Source organism: Podarcis bocagei (genome assembly GCF_964188305.1).
Source record: "Podarcis bocagei genome assembly, chromosome: 2".
NCBI classification, from domain to species: Eukaryota; Metazoa; Chordata; class Lepidosauria; order Squamata; family Lacertidae; genus Podarcis; species Podarcis bocagei.
In genome coordinates this window covers 2,548,789-2,560,507 of record NC_138126.1, presented here as the reverse complement: position 1 = coordinate 2,560,507, position 11,719 = coordinate 2,548,789, and the positions used below count along the sequence as shown (strand labels likewise).

Here is an 11,719-nt window from a genome sequence, read left to right as displayed (position 1 = left end):
ACACAGTACTCCAGGTGAGGTCTGACCAGAGCAGAATATAGTGGCACTATTACTTCCCTTGATCTAGATTCTCTACTCCTATTGATGCAGCCCAGAATTGCATTGGCTTTTTTAGCTGCCGTGTCACACTGTTGGCTCATGTCAAGTTTGTGGTCAACCACAACTCCTAGATCCTTTTCACATGTACTGCTCTCAAGCCAGGTGTCCCCCATCTTGTATTTGTGCCTCTCATTTTTTTTTTTGCCCAAGTGCAATACTTTACATTTCTCCCTGTTAAAGTTCATCTTGTTTGTTTTGGCCCAGTTCTCTAATCTGTCAAGGTCGTTTTGAAGTGTGATCCTGTCCTCTGGGGTGTTAGCCACCCCTCCCAATTTGGTGTCATCTGCAAATTTGATCAGGATGCCCTTGAGTCCATCATCCAAGTCGTTGATAAAGATGTTGAATAAGACCGGCCCAAGACAGAACCCTGTGGCACCCCACACTGGATAATTGCCAGAACAAGGAGGTAGTTTGAATCCTTCATTTGTAGTCTTATAAATCATTTAATGTGTCAACACAAACAGAAGTTATTAATATTGCAGTTGTTGTATAAGGGATTATTATTATGACTGTAATGTAATTAAAATTGGTTGTTGGTTTGTTGTATAATTGATGATTTTCTTTACTTCATCATTCCAAAATCTTATAAATTTCAATTACATTACAGTAGTAGATAGGTAGCCGTGTTGGTCTGCCATAGTCAAAATAAAAAAATTCCTTCCAGTAGCACCTTAAAGACCAACTAAGTTAGTTCTTGGTATGAGCTTTCGTGTGCATGCACACTTCTTCAGATACACTGAAACAGAAGTTGCCAGATCCTTCTATATAGTGAGAAGGTGGGGAGGGGAGTTACTCAAAGGGTGGTGGGAATGGGAGGTAGGCAGATAGCTGAGAGAGCCTGTTGACGACTCTTAACGACTGTAATAGGTCTTACAGGAAAAGGCAAGGGGTGAGAAGGTGAGAAATGGTTTAGTCATGTATAGTGAGATAAGAATCCAATGTCTTTGTTCAGCCCAGGTCTTTCCATGGTTTTAAGTTTGGTAATGAGTTGTAATTCAGCAGCTTCTCTTTCCAGTCTATTTCTGAAATTCCTTTGTAGTAAAACAGCTACTTTGAGATCTTGTATAGAATGTCCTGGGAGATTGAAGTGTTCTCCTACTGGTTTCTCTGTTTTGTGATTCTTGATGTCAGATTTATGTCCGTTTATTCTTTGGCGTAAGGTTTGGCCTGTTTGTCCAATATAGAGAGCTGAAGGACACTGTTGGCATTTGATGGCATACACAATGTTAGACGATGAGCAATTAAATAGTCCCGAGATGGTATGTGTGATGTTGTTGGGGCCAGTAATGGTGTTGTCCGGGTGTATGTGGCAGCAAAGTTGGCATCTGGGTTTATTGCAGGCTCTGGTGCCAGTGTCTGTGTTAAGTCTGGTTGTAGTATTATTGTGGGTTAGGAGTTGTTTAAGATTGGGTGGCTGTCTGTAGGCAATGAAAGTCTCTGTCTGTAGAATTGGAACAGATGCGGCTGTAACGTAGTGCCTGGCTATATACAATGGACTGTTTGGTATGTTTGGGATGGTAGCTAGCTAGCAATCTGTTCCAATTCTACAGACAGAGACTCTCACCTAAGAGATCTACAGCAAACCTTCTCAGAACTAAAATACCCAGCAGATGAAGTTAGACAACAGATCAACAGAGCCAGACTGATACCCAGAGAGAACTTGCTGCAAGACAGACCCAAAAAAGAAAATAACAGAACACCTCTAGTCATCACATACAGCTCCCAAGTTAAAACAGTACAACGCATCATCAGAGATCTACAACCTCTCCTGGACAATGACAGTTCTCTTTCTCAAGCTCTGGGAGGAAGACCTTTCATTGCCTACAGACAGCCACCCATTTGCCAGCAGCCGGTGCCCCCGAACCGAGGCTGGCGCCATCGCCTGTCAGAGTGACTGCAAAGGCGAGCTCCGGTCGCGCGGCCGAGGGAAGCCCTGCTGTGAGTCGTCCAAAGTCAGCCCAAGCACGCCACTCACCTAAAAGGCATGGAGAGACGGAGGGAGCGCGCGAGGATCCCGGTGCAGAGGAGGTTCCTGCAGCAAAATAAAGGCAGCCGGAGGGCTCCAGAACACGGAGCTGCGGCGGGGCCGTCGATGGCGTTGCCGGAGACTCCTCCCTCTGGGCCTCGCTCTCTCTGCTTTTGCCACTGCTTGCCCTGCCTGCGATCGGCCGGGCTCATCGCTCCGCTCTGCAGAGCGCTGCACAAAGGCACGGCGGGACAGGTGTCCGGGGACGCTTTGGCTGAGTGCGCCCTGGGATCGGAGATGCGGGGTGCTTGCTGCAGATCATATCTTCTGGGGTCGCTGGGATGGCGGCAGTCGGGGCTTGTGTTATGTAAGCGCGTCAGGAGGGACTGCTTAAGAGGCCGGACGAGGCTTATGCAATGGCCAGATGCTCCCTAGGGGTCGAGGCTTGCAGTTGCGGGAACGAGTTTATACCTGTAGCCGCTAAGCCGCTAATAGCCGTGCTTCGCAAGACGAAAAAAACCGCAAGACGAAGAGACTCGCGGAACGGATTAATTTCGTCTTGCGAGGCACCACTGTATATCGGTTGTGTATGCGGTAAGTATTACATTACACAGCTGGAGCAAACAAATCGTTCTGCAGATAGTCATTCACTGGAAGCACGAAACCATAAACGTAGGAGCAGTTGCGAGATAGCGTTCTTCCAATAGTCATTCCTCTTCATTAAGAGATAGAGGCTATCCGCAGGAGTTAATTCAAACAGCCTTTGAAAGGGCTAAAAGAACTAGGCAGGATTTGTTGGTACCGAAACCTAAAAACAAACAGGACAGGCTTTTTTGTTCAATAGAATACAATTATTTATCTTCTCCTATTTAAAGGGTGATTAAGCGACAGTGTAACTGATAACTAATAAAAATTATTATTAAACAAATCTGATGATAGCTTGGCCAGTCCAATACAAACATTTCTTAATTTTTACATTTTTGTTTCTCCCTCAAATGTCTTAGCAGATCATTGTAGGTATCCCATGTAAGGAATGATAATTGGAGCTTTTCAGATTGCTTTTCCAGAATAAATGATGCTTTTATTGCTTTTTCATAAAGGTCATAAGGTTGCAACAGCTAGGGCGTAAGTTGCAACAGTTAGCATATTTTTAATATAGCTTGTGGCTAGGCTACCTACAGGGAAGTTGTATCTTTAGAACGAATTGTGGTTAAGATGTTAGCAAGAAGAACAGAACTAGGGAGCTAATGTCTTGAAAGTAGCTAGGATGTGGCTTTCTTGCTAAAACTAGTATGTCAAGGGTTGAAGAGGTAAGACCCAAAAAGGGAATTCACAAATACAGTGGAACCTCAGCTCCTGTATGCCTTGGGAGCCGAACGCTCCAGCTCCCAAATGAATGAAAACCGGAAGTAATTGTTCCGGTTTTTGAACAGTTTCTGGAAGCCAAATGCTTGGTGCTGCTTCCATGGCTTCTGCTTGGCTGCAGGAGCTTCCAATCAGAAGCCATGAGTGCGCGGCGTGGCTTCCACATCTTCTGATTGGCTGCAGGAAGCTTCTGTAACCAATCAGAAGCCGCGCCTTGGTTCCTGAATTGTTTCAGTAATCTAGTATTGGAAGACACAGGATCTACCCACTCTGGAAGAATGGCAGATGAAGGTGATAGACTATAAGGGACTGGCTGAAATGACTGGCAGAATCCGAGACCAGGGGAAAGAGACGGCGGAAGAAGATTGGAAAAAATTCAAAATTTATCTTAAGAAATATTGTAAAATTAATGAGTGCTAAAATGTTGAGGATATAGAAAAAAGGGGATTACAGCTGTAAAAGATTAAGTAAAAGAAAAGAACAAGGGAAAATTAGATAAAATCAAGGGGGAGGATTTGCTGAAACAAATTTGGAAATTGGGATGCAGAAAGGGGAGGTATGGGGAAGTCGGCGAAGTAAGGTTTAAGAAAAAAGGATTTGAAATTATACATGTTTGTTTATGTGTTTGTTTGTTTGTATTGTGTATTGTTTGTGTTTGTATAAATTGTGAAAAACCAATAAAAAAATTATTTAAAAAAATGAATTGTTTCAGTAATCTAACAAACTCACGGAATGGAATGAGTTTGGAAACCAAGGTTACACTGTATGAGAGAAGGTCGATGAATTCATGGGAATGGGAAATGTCAACAGTGGTGGAGAATTTACCATTTTAATTAGGTGGTCATGATAGGCTGTAAATCTTGCACACCCCCAAACAATGGGGAGACAAGGGAGGGAATTTTGCAGTCATTGAAAGGTTATGTGCCCGTGTTTCATTGAATCTGGGTGAGCTTGAAAACAAAACACCAAGGTGGTTTTTCCCAATAGAAGCAAAGACAAGTAAGGGAAATCAACATGGGGGACAAATGAGTGTGAGATATAAAAGTCCAGGACTCAAAATTATTTATTATTACATTCATTTTTATTGCCAAGATTCTCACCATCCACAATAGTTTCATTCTTATCACTATTTCTATTTCTTTTTATATTTCTTTCCAAATCTTCACATCATTATCATTTAAGATATTAGGATTATTTGCCGAAAAGACCCTGATGTTGGGAAAGATGGAGGGCACAAGGAGAAGGGGACGATGGAGGACGAGGTGATTAGACAGTGTTCTCTAAGCTACCAGCATGAGTCTGACCAAACTGCGGGAGGCAGTGGAAGATAGGAGTGCCTGGCGTGCTCTGGTCCAGGGGGTCACAAAGAGTCAGACACAACTAAATGACTAAACAACAACAACATCACACTCCTAAACATTTCACTTTTTTCTCTATTTTCCTTGTACCTGTTATAATAACCCATTATAATAACCCATCTTCTGGAAACTTCACACAATGTTGTTTCTAGGAATAAATGACTCTGAGCCAGTGTGGTGTAGTGGTTAAGAGCGGTGGACTCGTAATCTGGTGAACCAGGTTCGCGTCTCCGCTCCTCCACATGCAGCTGCTGGGTGACCTTGGGCCAGTCACACTTCTCTGAAGTCTCTCAGCCCCACTCACCTCACAGAGTGTTTGTTGTGGGGGAGGAAGGGAAAGGAGAATGTTAGCCGCTTTGAGACTCCTGAAGGGGAGTGAAAGGCGGGATATCAAATCCAAACTCTTCTTCTTCTTCTTCTTCTGATCCATCCAATGTATTATACAGGGCAGGTGGCAACCCTGCATGATGTGACTGTTGATCCTTAGCTGGGGTGGGGGGCAGATGGGGTCCTGCCACGATGGCAGGAGGGAGCAAGGGTATCTGCCTGTTCCCGCTCCCCTCCCACACCTGACCTTCCTTTACGCCCCTCCTGCCCCCCAATACATCCTATACCAGATGAAGCAGGGTTGCCACTTCTCCCAACAGCATGCAGTGGGTTCGCTGTACAGGTACTTCTTTGACTGGCAGGAGCTCTTCCATTTCGCCATCGACCAAGGGAAGATTGTGGCCATGTTCCCAGAGGAGGAGCCCCACATCCAAAAGTGGGACAAGGACTACCTGCAGGGCTTCAAGGCCATGGTGGATGGCTTCTGCTGGGGCCACTACAGGATCCTTGGGCCCTTCTTCCACCCCAGTTTCTCTCTCCCACACAGACAGACACACATGCAATGCCTGAGGCGGAGGAGCCTCTTCATTTCTCCTCAGTAGCAGCGGAGGAGGAGAGAGAAAAGGAAGAGGGTGGCACTATAAGGGACCATTTTGGAATCCATTTGAATAAATGGATTTAAATACTGGATAGAATGCAGGCAAAGCAGTGGTGAAAGGGTCTTATTAATAAAGGAAAATGCCTTTCTGAAGAAGCAGATATAAGCTCCAAAAGCAAGAGATGTAAACAGAAATTACGCAGAAGGAAAAGAAACCCCCCGATAAACGAGGGAGCCCGGGGAAACTGCCGCCTGGTCTGCCAGGAATCGGCCTCCTTGGCGCCTCAAACTGAGGGGAAGTTGGGGAAAGGCGGGAAAAGTCGTTTCCCTCAGAGCAGAGGGGCGGGGCCAGGGCTGTTTCGTCACGGGTTCTTGCCCCGCCCTCCCTCCGCCTCCCCCTTTCCCCCGTTTCGTGCTCTGAGGCGTCCGGGTCGCCGGCAGGGAGCATGCGCAGCTGCTCAGAGCCTCCTCTGCCCTCTGTGCGCTCGGCTTGCCAAGGGTTAACAGGAGCCGAGCTGGAATCCTATAGAGGCCAGGAAGTGGGGGCGGGGGTCCCCGGTCCTCCAGAGCGGAAGCCCCTCCTCCTTCGTCCTCCGCCAAGGCTGCTTCGATGGCCCTTCCTGGGATCCAGTGAGTCTCCTCTCTCTTTCCCCTTGGGGCGCCCCGGGGAGAAGGGGGGGTCCCAGGGCTGCAGGGGGAGGATGCCCAAGGCAGGGAGCATCCTCCCCCCTCCTTCCTTTGCCCCTTTGGGGAGGGAAAAAGTGGCATGCCATTGGAACCCCCCCTTCCGAAGGGAAAAAGTGGCATGCCATTGGAACCCCCCCCCTTCCGAAGGGAAAAAGTGGCATGCCATTGGAACCCCCCCCTTCCGAAGGGAAAAAGTGGCATGCCATTGGAACCCCCCCCTTCCGAAGGGAAAAAGTGGCATGCCATTGGAACCCCCCCCTTCCGAAGGGAAAAAGTGGCATGCCATTGGAACCCCCCCTTCCGAAGGGAAAAAGTGGCATGCCATTGGAACCCCCCCCTTCCGAAGGGAAAAAGTGGCATGCCATTGGAACCCCCCCCTTCCGAAGGGAAAAAGTGGCATGCCATTGGAACCCCCCCCCTTCCGAAGGGAAAAAGTGGCATGCCATTGGAACCCCCCCCCCTTCCGAAGGGAAAAAGTGGCATGCCATTGGAACCCCCCCCTTCCGAAGGGAAAAAGTGGCATGCCATTGGAACCCCCCCTTCCGAAGGGAAAAAGTGGCATGCCATTGGAACCCCCCCCTTCCGAAGGGAAAAAGTGGCATGCCATTGGAACCCCCCCCTTCCGAAGGGAAAAAGTGGCATGCCATTGAACCCCCTTCCACTTGCTTCTGACACAGCCTTTAACCTCTACAAGCTGCTCCTCTGCCTGCCAAGGAGGTCCCACCCTCCCCAGAAGAAAGCCTCTCTCTGTGGGCTCCTGCTCTCCATAGAGTTAAAAGGAACTAAACTGGATTCCTAGAGATGAGAGGAAAGAAAGACTTGGGGAGGAAGGTCCCCCAGAGCAAACGCCACGAAAGGGGAGGGGGTTGCTTGGTCATGGGTATGTGACCAAGTTGGGTGAAGATTTCTTCATCGATATCGCAAAATATCGTAATACAGTGGACTCTCGGGCTACATTTCCTTCTTTCGGGTTGTGACCAGAGACATTTTTGTCAGTGTCTGGCATATATTCCTTGAGCAGGTGACTCTGTTCCCTTTCCTCCTCAGTGTTAATGGAGCGTCAGTCCATCACAACAGATGAGGTATTTTTGATGATGGGAGTTGGAACTTAAGAGGTTAAGTTGTTCCCATGATGCCTCAGCATTCTGACGTCAATTTGGAAGCTGGGAGGAGTTTTCCTGTCTGTTCCTCTCTAGTCGTTGAGAGAGAGAGACGCAGTTCTATCATGGCTGCGAGGAGTCCTGGAAATATCTGAGAAAATGATGCAATAAAGAGCTGTAAATGGACATTACTGTGCTCTGTGTGTTTGTGGGAAACTAAGTGACAGGTTGCTGCTGTGTTTTACTCTGCTGGGCGTGACGGAGAAGAAGGAGCAGATCGCGCAGAGGAAGTGTGCCGGACCTGCCGAAGCTGCCATAAAGAGCTAATTGCAGGTAGTAAATCAATTAGCACGTCACGGACTAATCAAAATACCTACAGGTTATGGACCCTAAATTACCGCTTGTAAACCTGTCACGGGAGACATGCTGAAAAGGCTTTGATCTGCGGTGTCGAGCAGAAACGGCAGGAAGCGGAGGCAGAAGCAAACAAGCAAGCTGCGAGACGCAGAGAGTGCCTGTGTTGCTGAGAACTGCGCAGAGCTGAGGTATCGTTTCTCCAGGGAGAAATGCCAGAGGAGCTGGTGCTTATGTAAGTACAGCTTGGGGCCCCTTGGGAGAACGGGAGAAGATGGCAGATGGCCAAGAGGTGTTTCAAGCTCCGTTTGAACAGCTTGAAGAGCTCACCACCCAGTCGTGGGAAATCTGGGTCAGAAGGGTGAGAGCCTGGTTTTGGGCAACTGGCTTGTGGGACGTAAGCAAGAAAGAGCCGTCCACAAGCGAAGAGGCTGCTGCTGAAAGTGCAGGGCTGGTGGACAGAGATGCAGAGACCCTGCAATCTGTTTCTCTGGAGGAGAAGATGCAGAGAGAGAAAGCTGAGAGAGCTGAGATCTGCATGTTGAGAGCAGGTGTGCATGCTAAGTTGCAACAGCACCTGGAAAGCATTGAATCTGCGTGTGAGGCCTGGAGAGTGCTGAAACGTCTGTGTGAAGGCTCAGCAGGAGGCCGAGGGCAGATGGAAGCTGGAAGCCTAAAGATGGCTGGAGCCCCTGTTCCTGATGATTTAGCCTCAAGGAGTGCTAGTGAGCAAGTCGGGGGGGCGGAAAGTTCCAAAGGCAAGTTTGAAAAGTTTTCCACTGTGCCTGCTGGAGTGGAGTTCAGAGGGGGCGGATCTGGCAAAAAGTGCTTTTCCGGAAGAAGGAGGGCCAGGCCAGCCGGGAGGAGCCCCGGGCAGTATTTTTCCACTGAAGTTCGTCGTTGCCACGTTTGCAAGTCAGCTGAACATCTGCGTCGAGATTGCCCCCACCGGAGCAGAGAGGCAAGGCAGGATGTTTTCAAGGACAATTCCCATGGGAATCAGTCGGGTTTCCACGGCAGCCAGTCTGGAAAAACAACCAGGCGTGGGACTGAGGCTGGTGGACGTGCCAGGTGCCAGGAAGAGACTTATCAGATTACAGCTAGTTTGGCGTTGTTTGAAAACAGCCGGGAGCAAGGCTCAGAGTTTCGTTTCGTTATTGACTCTGCAGCTAATCGCAACTTGATTCCAGAGACACCTGCTGTCGAGGGGTGGAATTGCAAGGCAATTCCGGCCGGGAAAACTGTACTGTTTGCAAATGGACAGATAAAATGTGTGCCTAACGTGACAAATCTCTTTATGTCTGTTTTACAGGAAACGTTGGAGTGTTGTACTGTTCCTGGGATACACCACTGTCTTTTATCTGTGCCTTATTTGCTAAAAAAGGGATTCAAGGTTTCTTTTGAGGATGACGTCTGCACAATCTCCAAGGGAGGGAGGATGCTTGCCAAGGTTAAAAAGGGGCAGAATGATCTTTTCATTCTTAAAACGTCTCTGGAGGGTGAGGGGAAGGTTGAGAAAGCACAAGCACTGCGTGCTACAAGTCCCAATCATGATTCATGTGTACACGCTTGGCATGCTAGGACAGCTCATGGCTCTGTAGAAGAACTACAGACGCTACCCGAGGTCGCTAACGGTTGCCACATTGTAGAATGTGGATGTGCAATGGATTGTGAAGCATGCAGGCATGCAAAGGTAAAAGGGTGCAGTTACCCAAAAGTGGATAGGGTAACCGAAAAACCTTTTGAACAAATTCACATAGATTTGTTGGGTCCTGTAAAAGAACCAAGTCTGGGAGGGTCAAGGTTTCTGCTCTCGGTGCAGGATAATTTTACACAGAATTCCTGGACTCACGGTCTCAAATCCAAGGATGATGCAGCACAGCTGATCAAACGTTGGATTGAGGAGGTGGAACAAAGGTTTTCCACCAAAGTGCAGGCTGTCACAAGTGACAGAGGAGCTGAGTTTACAGGTTCTGCTTTGCAGAAGTACTTTCGCAAGAAAGGGATACGTCACACAGTGACTTCACCCAATCAGAGGGGGGAGGCAGAGCTACGATGTGAGGCTCTGGTGCGGACTGCAAAGGTGTTGCTGAAGGATTCTGGGTTGCCACCAAAGTTTTGGCTGGAGGCAATCAAGTATGTAAGCTTCACCTGGAATCGCACCTACAATTCAGCGGTAGGTGACACACCGTTTAGCTTGTTGCATGGCAGAAAACCCCAGATTCATTTTCTGCGCAAGTTCGGGTCACATGCGTCTGTGCCAGTATCTGCTGCGTTGCAAGGGCCAGATGGATCCAAGTTCCGGAAAATGATCTTCTGTGGGTATGAGCCAACAGCGAATGCATGGAGGTTCGCATTTCCATCAGGTGATCAGAGTAAGTTACTGATCAGTAAACACGCTGAGTTCTATGAGCAGGATAAAAAGTCACAACCTGCTGTCAAGCGTGATGTTCTCTCAGAGTGTCTCTCTGATTCAGAACAGGAAGATTCTGAGGGGGAGGAAGGAGAGGTTGAGTCTGTTGATGACGATCAGGTCACTGACCAAAGTCTGGAGCAGGGTGGGGCATCTCCACAAGTTGTAAAAAGAGAGGTTAAGAGTGAACCTAGTTCTCCTGTAAGTGTAATGGAGAGGATTCGAAAACGTTTTAAGTCAGAGGGGGAATCCCGTGATGCTGAGGACACAGTTCCTGGTGGCAGTGAATCAGAGGTAACATCTGAGTTTGTGCCCAGGCGATCCAGTCGCACAACGAAGGGTGTTCCACCGGAAAGATACCAAGCCACAGGTGCGTTGGTAAGTTTCGCACAGTGTGAACCTGAGAGTTACGTGGATGTTCCACAGGTATTGTCAGAATGTGTGGCAGAGGGGGTATGGGAGTTGGAACTTAAGAGGTTAAGTTGTTCCCATGATGCCTCAGCATTCTGACGTCAATTTGGAAGCTGGGAGGAGTTTTCCTGTCTGTTCCTCTCTAGTCGTTGAGAGAGAGAGACGCAGTTCTATCATGGCTGCGAGGAGTCCTGGAAATATCTGAGAAAATGATGCAATAAAGAGCTGTAAATGGACATTACTGTGCTCTGTGTGTTTGTGGGAAACTAAGTGACAGGTTGCTGCTGTGTTTTACTCTGCTGGGCGTGACGGAGAAGAAGGAGCAGATCGCGCAGAGGAAGTGTGCCGGACCTGCCGAAGCTGCCATAAAGAGCTAATTGCAGGTAGTAAATCAATTAGCACGTCACGGACTAATCAAAATACCTACAATGATGATTTATCCTGCCCATCTGGCTGGGTTTCCCTAACCACTTTAGGTAACAGCAACAACCGGGAAAAGATAGACATAACATTTTACAAGGACAGGAAGGAACACTACGGACAGGATAGAATCATAGAGTTGGAAGACACCACAACGGCCATCAAGTCCAACCCCCTGCCAAGCAGGAAACACCATCAGAGCACTCCTGACATATGGTTGTCAAGCCTCTGCTTAAAGACCTCCAAAGTAGGAGACTCCACCACACTCCTTGGCAGCAAATTCCACTGTTGAACAGCTCTTACTGTCAGGAAGTTCTTCCTAATGTTTAGGTGGAATCTTCTTTCTTGTAGTTTGGATCCATTGCTCCGTGTCCGCTTCTCTGGAGCAGCAGAAAACAACCTTTCTCCCTCCTCTATGTGACATCCTTTTATATATTTGAACATGGCTATCATATCACCCCTTAACCTCCTCTTCTCCAGGCTAAACATGCCCAGCTCCCTTGGCCGTTCCTCATAAGAAGAAGAAGAAGAGTTTGGATTTGATATCCCGCCTTTCACTCCCTTTAAGGAGTCTCCAAGCGGCTAACATTCTCCTTTCCCTTCCTCCCCCACAACAAACAC

The 11,719-nt window shown here is 48.0% G+C and overlaps 1 protein-coding gene across 1 annotated transcript in view; it reads left to right on the top strand.

The window, feature by feature from the left end:
• The first annotated feature begins 6,144 nt into the window (after positions 1-6,144).
• LOC308580569 (uncharacterized protein) overlaps positions 6,145-11,719 on the top strand; it is a 32,531-nt gene continuing 26,956 nt past the window's right edge. The window contains exon 1 of the mRNA XM_081182412.1: positions 6,145-6,343. The gene's annotated coding sequence lies outside the window, so the exon portion shown is untranslated. The remainder of the gene's footprint in view (positions 6,344-11,719) is intronic.